Source organism: Miscanthus floridulus, chromosome 8 (assembly GCF_019320115.1).
Source record: "Miscanthus floridulus cultivar M001 chromosome 8, ASM1932011v1, whole genome shotgun sequence".
NCBI lineage: Eukaryota > Viridiplantae > Streptophyta > Magnoliopsida > Poales > Poaceae > Miscanthus > Miscanthus floridulus.
In genome coordinates, this window is record NC_089587.1 from 86,285,869 (window position 1) to 86,297,289 (window position 11,421).

The following is an 11,421-nucleotide window of genomic DNA, read 5'->3' on the forward strand; positions in this document are numbered from 1 at the left end:
TGGTCAGACAGACAAGCAGACAAGATAGCGGAGGCGCAGTCACCATCCACCACCACCGGTAGTACACTAGTACTACTCCCACCAGGCACAGGCAATGGTCCAGGAGGACGACGCCTGCCTCGGTCCGGTTCCGGCTGCCGTTGCATGATAGCGTGGGATCCCAGCTGATCCAGCAGCCGGCCCCCAGGCCGGCGTTGTACTCGACTCGACGTGCCGCGCGACACCGGACGGGCTGGGGAGGAGGCGTGTCGTCTCGTGCGGGGGCCCCGGGCGCGGAGGCGGGCGGTGGATGGGAGATGGGAATCATGAGAGGTGGCTGGCTAGGTGCGTGCCCGGTGCCCCAGTGGCCTGACGTCGGGTGGCCTCCTGATGTGCCTTCACATGTTACCCGTGCGCGCCGACAGCGTGGCCGTCCGCTTCATTCGTCCGGCCATGCCGGCCGGTGCGCGTGGGTTGGGATCCGGCCGGTGAGCCAACCTGAGCCTGCCACCTAGGGAGAGTACGAGTTCGCCGTTCTGGGAGATTCTTCAACGCGGCATGCTGCTGCCATGTGATACGATACGATTCGGCGTGGCGCGGCGAGATTCGTCTGCGTGGAGTCTGGACACCTGTTTGTTGGCGTTCAGTACGTAGGAGAGTATATTATCTATTTATTATCAAAGTGGGAAGGAACGGGGGCATGCATCCATCTGTTGTTGCCATGTGATATACATGAAGGAAAAAAAATAAAGAAGTGTGTGCGTCTGGTTTCTTTTGGCGGTGGCCCAAACTCCAAACCAAACATGATTGGCAGCATCCGAACGGCCTGCACGGCAACGACGCAAGGCCCGCAGCGCCAAAGGAGCGCGGCCCAGATCGCGCGGCCTCAGCCCAACAGCCCCCAAGGCCCAGCTCACGCGGCCGCCTCAGTCCTGCACCGAGACGATTCATCAGGTCGTAAATAAATTCTTCCCGGGAGTTTCAGACATTGCAGGTTGGCAACACCACACCAATCGACAGCCGACATGGCCGGCCGATCCGTGCTTCAGAAGGTCGCCTCCGGCGTGTCCAGGTTGAGAGCTCTCGCGGCACACGGCGGCGCTCCTGCTGGCGCCTCTGCTCCGGTACGTGTACTGTACTGACCCACGGCTGCTTTTGGAGATAGCTTCTTTTGGAGACTGATAGATGGGGTCATGGGAATTTGCTAATTTGGCTTGAATTTGAAGGATCTACAAAAGTTTTCGCCTTGTCCTCCTTCAGGAACGTGGCATTAGAACCCTACATCTTTTCCACGGAGTCAGCAGCTCGTCCCAAAATCCAAGGACGTCATGATTCCTGCGGCGCATATTACCAAGGGCCTGTTTGGTTCCGCAACTCACGAACGCGTGACCGCGTTTAAGCCAAGCGCCTCCGAGGCCGCGTTTTGGGAAACGCCCGCCCACATTCGTTTTCAACCGGCCGTCGCGCGTTGGTTGCAGTCCGTTTGGCGGGATTCTTGGCTTATCTCGATCGTAACGCGCAGATACGCGGAACCAAAGACTTTCCCTAATAATCGTCGGATTCATGGCCCTGTAAGTATCTACGTTTTCTTTTCCTTTATCTATGCATACTTTAGGACGTCAGCAGCATATTGGTCCTAATATTTTAGGACGTCAACAACACATTGGTTGTATAGTTACTTCAGGACGGCAACAACACATTGGGTGTAATTTTTTAAGGACATCAACAGCACATTGGTTGTAACTTTTTAAGGACATCAACAGCACATTGGTTGTACTCCCTCCGTTCTAAATTATAAGTCATTTTGAATTTTTTTACATCCATTTTGCTATGCATCTAGCTATAAGATATATTTAGATACATAGCAAATTGTATGTACCAAAAAAAGTTAAAAGCGACTTATAATTTAGGACGGAGGGAGTAATTTTTTAGGACGTCAGCATCACATTGGTTGTAATTTTTTAGGATGTCAACAACACATTGGTCGTATAGTAGAAAATATTAGCAATATTTGTTTCTCACAAATAAGTTTATTGCAAAAAAGATATTCAACAATTGGTGCAAGAAATACTTATTGCAATTGCACTCTCTGACTTGTGTATAACACAGGCTACAAAGAACTTTGATTCCTCTCATGTCACTGCTAAAACCAATTGCACAAAAAGCGGTGGTGGACATGAAGAACAACCAGGTTACTATAACGGTTAATGGCGATGAAATTCGTATGGATCAGTTAGGGAATGCTGGTGACAAAACTTCTCCTTGTTTTTTCAACATATGTACAACACTTTGTTGCTTGTGTTATCTTCTAATGCAAATGTAATATGTTTTGCAGGTGTCTGGTATCGCTTAAGGGACTTCAACTGCAGAGTTACCCCCACAGGAGCAGCTACCACACACCCATGTGGTGGTGCTTACTCGCATATCATCAAGATATGCAGACCTGGGGGGCTATCCTAGACTTGGCCATCCAGCATTCAGCAACTGTTATGAGATCTTATCTGTGGCTGCTATGCTTTACACAACAGAATTTGGGCTCTATATCTTGAAATCTGGCCCCTTGTCAATTCCACCGGTTGGTATATCAAAGGCATTACGCTTCCGCATCCATGAATGATGGTGAAAGGGTCCTGACTCTTGAGGGGTGTCACCAATGTCCGAATCCCTAACACCATATTGATGTACTTCACAGAATGGGGTGACCTATCGACGTCAATGTATAAGAAGGTGCTTCCCACATGAATGTATTATTTGCCTATGGATGTTTACTCAAGAATGTTCGTCCTAAATCGCCGAGACATGGTAGAAAGTAATCAAAAGGTTGTGAAATGCTTTATTTTCTTTGCAACAAGTCTTACTTTCTTTTTGTCCCATCCTTTGTGCATAGGATACATCTCTCTGTTTATGCGATTAGCAAATTTCTTTCAGCTCCGAAATCTAGGCGTGGAGATGAAGACCCACTGACTGTTTGTTTGGCTGGCACAAAGAAGATAACAAACGCCTTCTATGTGCTTCAATATTTGTTCATAAAATGGAGGATATAATCAGGTTTGTTGCTATACCTTCAGCACTATTTGCAACATCTAAATATAGTTCTACCAGAATTATTACTCCGACATGAAGCTATTGAGGCAAGAAGATGCTTCTGAAGAAGGACAACAGGATGCTGTCATGGTTTTTGAACCAGGGACAAAGAGTTTTGTGCTGCACATGATCCATAGTGCCTTCATGAATACTCGCAAATTTTATTTATGAGCCATTGTTTTGCTTCAATAATATGCTTGGCGCATCTGTTGTCATTTTGTAGGCTGGGAAGCTGACAAATACGGACCCCAAAATTGCACTTGCCATTTCTCTATTGCACATGAGAACATGTGTATTCGACGTATCAAGGTTTCAGTAGTCCACTTTTTTTAGCACTCTAACGCTTGTTTTTTAGCACACTAACACTTACATGATGCGATGCAAATCAGGTGCATGACTTTGTTGAAAAGATCAGATCTAATGGTGGAGTTGTCTCACAGTGCTATCATCTCCTATGAAAAGGTAAGGCCAATCTAAAATTACAGATAGTGTTTTTCCCCTTTATGTTAAAAAACATCTTTCATGCAGCACATTATTTGTTCTTATACAGGGTTTAGGGATGCGTCTTTTGACAAGGAATGATAGGCTTTAAGATAAGGTAAGAAAAAACTACACAACCTGGTACAAGTAGATGATTTAGCTATTTGTTAAATGAAACCTCCTGAATCCTATACAGGCAGGAGGGTAAAGTTGGGCTGAAGGTTTACTGTATACCTATTTATAGCTTGAAGATTGTCATCAAGTTTGAATGCAATTAGCCTATCCTAACTTGCTTGATAAAAAAAGACTTTGTTCTTGATGTATGGTTGTACAACATTCTTTTGCAGGATGGGATATAAGGATGTAGATCAGATCACGGTTCTGGAGTTTAATTACAAGCATGGTGCCAAAAGGCCTAACAACAGGAAATGATATATAAAGGTTTTTGTGAAAAAATTATACACCCTTTTTATGTAGCTGCAGGCTATGCAGATGAAGTAATGGCCCCCTTGCTTTTCTCTAAATGCAGGTAACCTATGGCACAACTGATGTGCGGAGGACTATAGAGCAGTCAAGTTTGCGATTAAATATCATGGGGGCACAATTTTGGAGGAAGTAGGATAAATACCTGTTGTTAGGGTTCCAATCATGACCTTTATGGATCCGGGTGGTTGGAATGTGGTGAGTGATGTATATGCTGTTGTGTTAGGAGTTATATGAAATATTCCATTAGGGGTTATTTGTGTTAGGATGAGAGGAGAGGATAAAGATGGCTGTAATGGACCTATTGAATAGCCCCAAATGGGGTATATATAGTACGTGAGAGCCTAAACCCTAGACTAGAGTACAATGACAATAATACCCTTAACACTGAAAGCCCTAGTTTGGTTTTGGATAATTGATGAAACCTAGCACTAACATTTGTCATGAGTTGTGATATGAGCTAGGTTGGTGCAATCCAAGTGAGGAGCATGGTGGCACTCAAATGGTGATGTTGATCACATGAAATGATGTAAATGGCCACATGTGATGATGATCAAGTGCTCAACTTAGAAAAGAAGAAAGAGAAAAACAAAACCCTATGGAGCTCAAGGCAAAGGTATAAATAGGGGTTTTGTTCTGGTGATCAAGACACTATAGAGAGTATGATCACATTTAGGATAGATAGCCGTACTATTAAGAGGAGTTCTTAACTAGACAATTCGGTCATCTAGTGCCACTAGGTGTTGGACTTCATGCATTGCATTTAGGCCTAGTGCACTTCGGAGAGCAAGCGAAAATATTTATCGAAAATGTTTTGAGAAATGCTAACTTGGCTCTAACATGTTTTTAAGAAAACACTTTGAGAGTTAGCAACAGCTTGCAAAGGAGTGTTAGACTGCTTGTGGATCAAATCGAGAATCGAAAACGTAGCTAACGGAGGTGTTTGCCTCGGGGTGGTCACCACCATGGGGGTGGCTGGTGCATCGCCCTTGCCTGTCCAGTGACCGTCTAGACGTGGCTGAGAGCAGCAACTTTGGGGTGGTCACCGCCCCTACCTGGTGTACACCGCCATTGGCATGGCGGTGCACCGTTGTAGGGTGTCCGGATGCCACCGTCCCTTTTTCGACAAGAGAGCAGAGGCAACTGAGGGGGGCATCGCCCTAGGTCACCACCATGGGTGTAGTCGTGCACCGTCCCCTTTTATCCAAGAGAGCAGGGAAAACAGGAGGCTCTGATAGGGTGGTCACCGCCACCCCTAGGGCTGGTGCCACCGCCACCCTAGTTCGGTATCCCAACGACTAGTTTGTGACCGTTAAAATTTGACCGTTGGGCAGGTCACCGCCATGTCCGGTGCCAGGCACCACCCTATCCGGTGACCTCATAGAAACAGCTTCAAGGGGTATAACGGCTCTATTTGCTTGTGTTGCTATAAATAGAGGGATGTGGCCAGCCTTAGCCACTCTATTGAACACTTCTTACACTTAGTGCACACCCTTTGGAAGCTGAACAACACACTCCACTCACATGTTCACTTGATTTCATCATCTTGAGTGAGTTTGGAGAGCCTCTATTGCATTGCATTGAGTTGCATCATCTTATGGCACTAGTTGGGTGATTTGGGCTGGTTATGAGCTTGTTACTCTTGGTGTTTGCCGACACCTAGATGGCCTGGTGATTGGAGGATCAGTTGAGCGGAGTTGGTGATTGTCTCCGGCCCTCGATCGATTGATTGTGAGGGGTCTTGTGCCTTCCTCGACGGAGCGCCAAAGGCAACTCTAGGTACATTGCTCATGTCATTAAGCTACCTCACTTGTGGGTAGGTTCTTGTAGTGTCCAATTGTGTGGACGAGGTTCGTGCAACACCTCTTAGCCATCGAACCACCAAGTGTTGTTCAACACAACGGGGACTAGCATGCCGGCAAGCACGTGGACCTCAGGAACAAAATTGCTTGTCTCTTGTTATTGGTATTCTCCCGGTGATTGTATTGGTGATCTTATTATGATTGATTCATCCCTCTACACGAAGGTATAAACAGTCCCACTCACTCCTTTAATTACTTGCAAACTAGTTGTAACAAACTCTTTAGTGTAACTAGTTTTGAGAGCTTGTTTGCTTGCTAGTTTAGTATCATCTAGTGGAGCTCTTTAGTGTAGACTTGTTGAGAGCTCTTAGTGAGTAGTGACATAGCCATTGTTTGTGCTGAGTGATCATAGCAACTAGAATTATTGGATAGGTGGCTTGCAACCCATTGTAGAGCTAGACCTAAAATTGCATTTAGCCATTCAGTGTACTAACCTCTTGCTCTAGTGAATTTAGTATAAATTTTTATAGGCTATTCACCCCCCTCTAGCCATTTAGGACCTTTGCAAACACCCTCTCTCAAATGCAAGGCGTATGCAATTGCGTTGCATTTGGAAGAGAGAGAACACTAAGCACTAGACTTAGATACATTACAACACTATGATAACTGAAACATCCAAATCCTAGTCTCCAATATGTCGCAGTGCATGTGAGTCTTGAAAACCTTGCCAAACCGAGGAGGTGTGAAGAGAAGCACAAAGGTAGAGAGTCATGAATGTGGACAGTGCCTTTAGTCAAAGAGTCAGTGGGCTAGCGGAGGAGGCGACAAGGAGTAGCAAGGTTTAAGCAGACGAGCCATCGCTGCACAAATCCAGACAGGGTCAGAGCCACATGCATCTAGACTTATCTAGGCCATGCAAATCCAGCTAAACCAAAACTATAGTAGCAGTTGAAAGCTCTAGTTTGATTTTGGTGAATTGATGAAACCCTAAGTGCTAACCTAGTTTATCAAGTGATCATGAGATAGGTAGCATATTCTAAGTGGTGAAGCAAATGAAAGATCATGACATGATGATGGTGATGCCATGGTGATGATCAAGTGCTTGGACTTGAAAAGAAGAAAGAGAAAAATAAAAGGCTCAAGGTAAAGGTATAAATGGTAGGAGCCTATTTTGTTTTGGTGATCGAAGACACTTAGCGAGTGTGATCACATTTAGGTTCGATAGCATTACTATTAAGAGGGGTGAAACTTGTATCGAAAATGCGGTTATCAAAGTGCCACTAGATGCTCTAACTCATTGCATATGCATTTAGGATCTAGTGGAGTGCTAACACTCTTGAAAATGTTTGTGAAAATATGCTAACACATGTGCACAAGGTGATACACTTGGTGGTTGGCACATTTGAGCAAGGGTTAGAAACTTCACCGGCAGGAGTGCTTCGCCTGTAGAGTATGGACAGTCCAACGGTGCCACCGGTGCCCTAGATAGAAAATACGGAGGTCACTATAAGTGATCGGACGCTGGTCTTGGTAGGACCAGCGCATCCAGTCAGGTGGAGCATGAAGACACTAGCGTCGGTCTTCGACCGGATGCTGCGTCACTTAGTGACCGGACGCTGATGGGGTGCGTCCGGTCCTGCTGATGTGGCAGCGCATAGGGGAGACACCGAGTGACAGGACACTGGGTAAGTCCGGTCGAGCATGACCAGACATGTCCGGTCGTGAAAAATCATTTCTGGATGCTTACTGGAAATGACCGGACGCTGAGGTCCAGCGCCCGATCACTTCGCAGCAGCGTGTCCGGTCATCTTTTGACCGTTGGGATCGGGCGCTCAGTATTTGAAGAGAGGGGACACATGGCACGCATCGCGTGACCAGACGCTGAGGTCCAATGTCCGGTCAATATGACCGGAGCGTCCGGTCACCCCGTGTTGTGCCCAGTGAAGGGGTACAACGGCTCAATTTCATGGGGGCTTTTATTTAAGCCCTATGGCCAGCTCAAGCTCACTCTCTTGTCCATTTGTATTAACATAGCTGTGACAGAACCGACCAATTATACGAAATTAAGTAAGAAAATCATCCACCAGAGCAGACGATTGAGCAAACTTAAGCCCGTATAACCCGGTAGTCCGTGAAATCACGAAGGATTTCAAACCAACTCGTGTCCCAGCCATGATCGTAATAAGTTTAGCGGTCACCATCACATATTACATAAAAGTTCACATGACAGATACATCAGAGTTTCAACATAGTTATTACAAACCAGTTCGAATAAAAAGTAGCGGAAGTCTTTTGTTCAAATCACACACACACACAGAGTTGAAATATAGTGCCAGCGGATGATCATCTCCAACAAAAGCATTAGATGAGACGTAAGGAATGACCATGCCCATGGTCCTAAGCATCACCCATCGCAGGATACAGGCAGTTGATACAGTAGCCATAGTACATCTGCCCATCTGCAACAAGTGAGAATAAAACCCTGAGTACAAGAAGGTACTCAGCCAGACTTACCCGACATAACCGAAAATAATGACACCAAGGATTATGAAGGGCTTTATAGTAGGGTAGCTGACTCATTTGCAAAAAGAAGCATTTTAGCATTTCAAGAACCTGTCTAAAAGCATTAATGCCAAGTTAATTATTATTAACCTGTCAACTAGGTTTGCACCTATGCTAGAGTAAACATGTGATTAAGCAGATAATGATAACCAATGATCATTAAACAACTTCCATACTGTCATATTCACTATAACTATCCAAGTGTTCCATAACATTTACTACGATGAAGTAACTCAAGTCAAGTGCTCACTATCCAGGAGCGATGGCGATTCGAATCGATTCCTAACCAGCTGGTGATTTATTCCTTACACAAACCTCACTCACCCGCTAAAGTGAGATATTGATCACCGAGTCAACTTTCCAGGAATCTCGAGTTTGCCAGGAACCACCTATAGCTCGCAGGTGACAGGAAATCACCCGACTTCTACCGGTCTAAGCCAGCTAAGCATTGACTCGACTGCGGATACCAGGGTAACAAGGATATAGTATAACAAAGGTAAGCAAGGTATAATGCAGCAACGGCTGCAAACAACTCCTGAACGTAATGCATCAATTTAAAGTAAAGTATTTAATTAAATGATTGCAAACCGGGAGAAAATGCTCCGGGGCTTGCCTCTCTCGAAGGAGCTCGGACGGTGATCGGGGCACTCCGGAAGTTCCTCAACGTCCTCCTCGTCGGCTTCTGGCACTTCCTGCGGCTGCACCTCAAGCTGCTCCTCTGGCTCCTCGGGTATGACGACCGGGTTCTCGGTTTGCGATCCTATATGATGCAATGCGCGTAAGTGATTATGCAAACGGTGCATCGAAGGAGATGAATGCAATGGATATGTTGAAATGCAAGGTAGTCAACATCATCTAAGAACTATACTACAAGCACATGTCATCTACTGCATTCTCTTCTACTACTAATATGTTAAGTTAACCTATCTTATGAAATGCTTCAAAGATACACCAAAGCTTTACGACTTTCTTAATCACACTTAAAGCGACACTGGCTTAAACCCTAGTTACTAATAGGTTTGAATAGCAACCTATATTTCTGATGCTCCTAAAAATCTGAGAAAATTGCAGTAGCATACTACTACCCTAAACAGACTACCATAAAAATTTCATGGCATTTGGATAAGTAAACTATCCTACACAAAAATGACAAGCTATAGCATGAAAATGAGCATGAAATTACTTTGTACTATGAAAAGTGTCAAACAACAGAATTAATATTTTTCCTAGGTTATTCATAGCATACAATGACTGTACAAAAATTACCACATGCATGTTTTATACAAATTTTGCTCTCTAGCAAAAATAACAAAAATCAGCCATTAAAGGCACTTGAACTACACCTCCAAAGTTTTCCACAGCACATGCATGAAACATATTTTCCTTAGGAAGTACATGACATAAGAAGATGAACAAACTTGAAATCATATTTTTCTGAAGCCTATATATTTTTATACACATTATTCAAGTTATCAGCAATTTACATGATTAAATAAAATCCTACAGAAAAGTATCCCAAAAATGACATGCAAAAATTTTCCCAAGTAGATCTGATGATAAGGAATCTAGCAAAATTTGTTTCAACAAATTTGGAGCAAGTTTGATCATCCAAACATTTTTCAAACCATTTCTATTTTCAAATAATAAAGAATAAACTGAAAACAATTCTTCAAAACTCTACTGGGCCGGCCCGAAGGGAACAGCTGGCCCATGGCCATCACCGGCCTGCGCGGCCCGAGCGCGAGGGAGGGGGAAACGGCCCAACAGGCGTCAACCCCCGGCCTGGCTCGGCCTGGCCAGCCGAGGCGAGGCGCCTCGCCGGGGCGCGTGCTGGCGCGGCGGCGCGGCTCGGCCAGCGGCCAGCGGCCGTCTCCGGCCACGGCAACGCCAGCGAGCGAGCGCAGGAGACGTGCGAGGAGAAAGCGGGCTCGGTAGGGTAGCTATGCGAGGCTGGAGGGGGAAAAGAAAACGGATTCCATGGCGGCCGTGCACAGCGGCGCCATGGCCGTCGGCGGCGAGACACGGGGAGGCCCGACCTGTGCTCGGAAGGCGGAGCAAGCTCGAGCACGACTTCGAGGAAGGCGAGGCGGAGCTCGGGGCACGAGGAATTGGAGAATGGCGCGGTGGTGCGGGAGTTGGACGCCGGCGGAGCTCGAGCGCGGCGATGGCGGAGCTCGGAGCTCGCGGCTTTGGAGGAGAAGGGGAGGAAGTGCGGGCGCGAGTGAGCGAGTGCGCGGGCACCAGCAGGTGAAGGCGAGCACGTGGGCGCGGTGCCAGGCCACGGCTGCCGCGCGGCGGGCGACGCCGGCGCGGAGTCGCCACGCGGCGGGATTCCTCTGTCGCGGTCGGGACGCGGCGCGGAGCGTCAGCGAGCAGGCGCGCGGAGGCAGGCCAGCGCGGCGCTGGGCTGGGCCGGGGCGCGGTGGAAGCGCGAGGCGCGCGGGGGCTTCGCTGGGCCGGCTTGCGGGGCTGGGCCGGAAAAGAGGCAGCGGCCCGCGAAAACAGAAACATTCTTTTCAATTTCCATTTTCAATAAATTTTCAAATAACAGTTTTCACATATTATTTTGAGCAAGAAAATGACCTCTTTTGAAAATGTACCAAAAATGAAAGTTGCTTAGAATTTAATTCCCTACAACTTTGCTTTTATGACCAAAGTCCAATTCTATCTAGATTTTAAATTATAGAATCAAAGTTAAATTTTAACTCAAAACCCTAATTTTGGGGATTTACTTTGGAAGCAAAATTTTGAATTAATTTAAATACAAACCTTGCTCCAAAAATTGTGCTAAACAATTCTAGATGATTTACAAGCATAACCAACAATTTCTACTCAACTAGCAAGCAAGAATCAGAGCAAAACAACTCTAATAAGTGTATGCATCATTTTCTTTTCACAAACATGTTTCGTATGTTTCGAAGTAATGTTTCAGTTGTTAGATGCAAGATCATGCATGTAGGATTAGGATGCTTGATGATGCATGACATGTATGATTAGCAGTGCCTATATGTAGGCATAACACCGGGGTGTT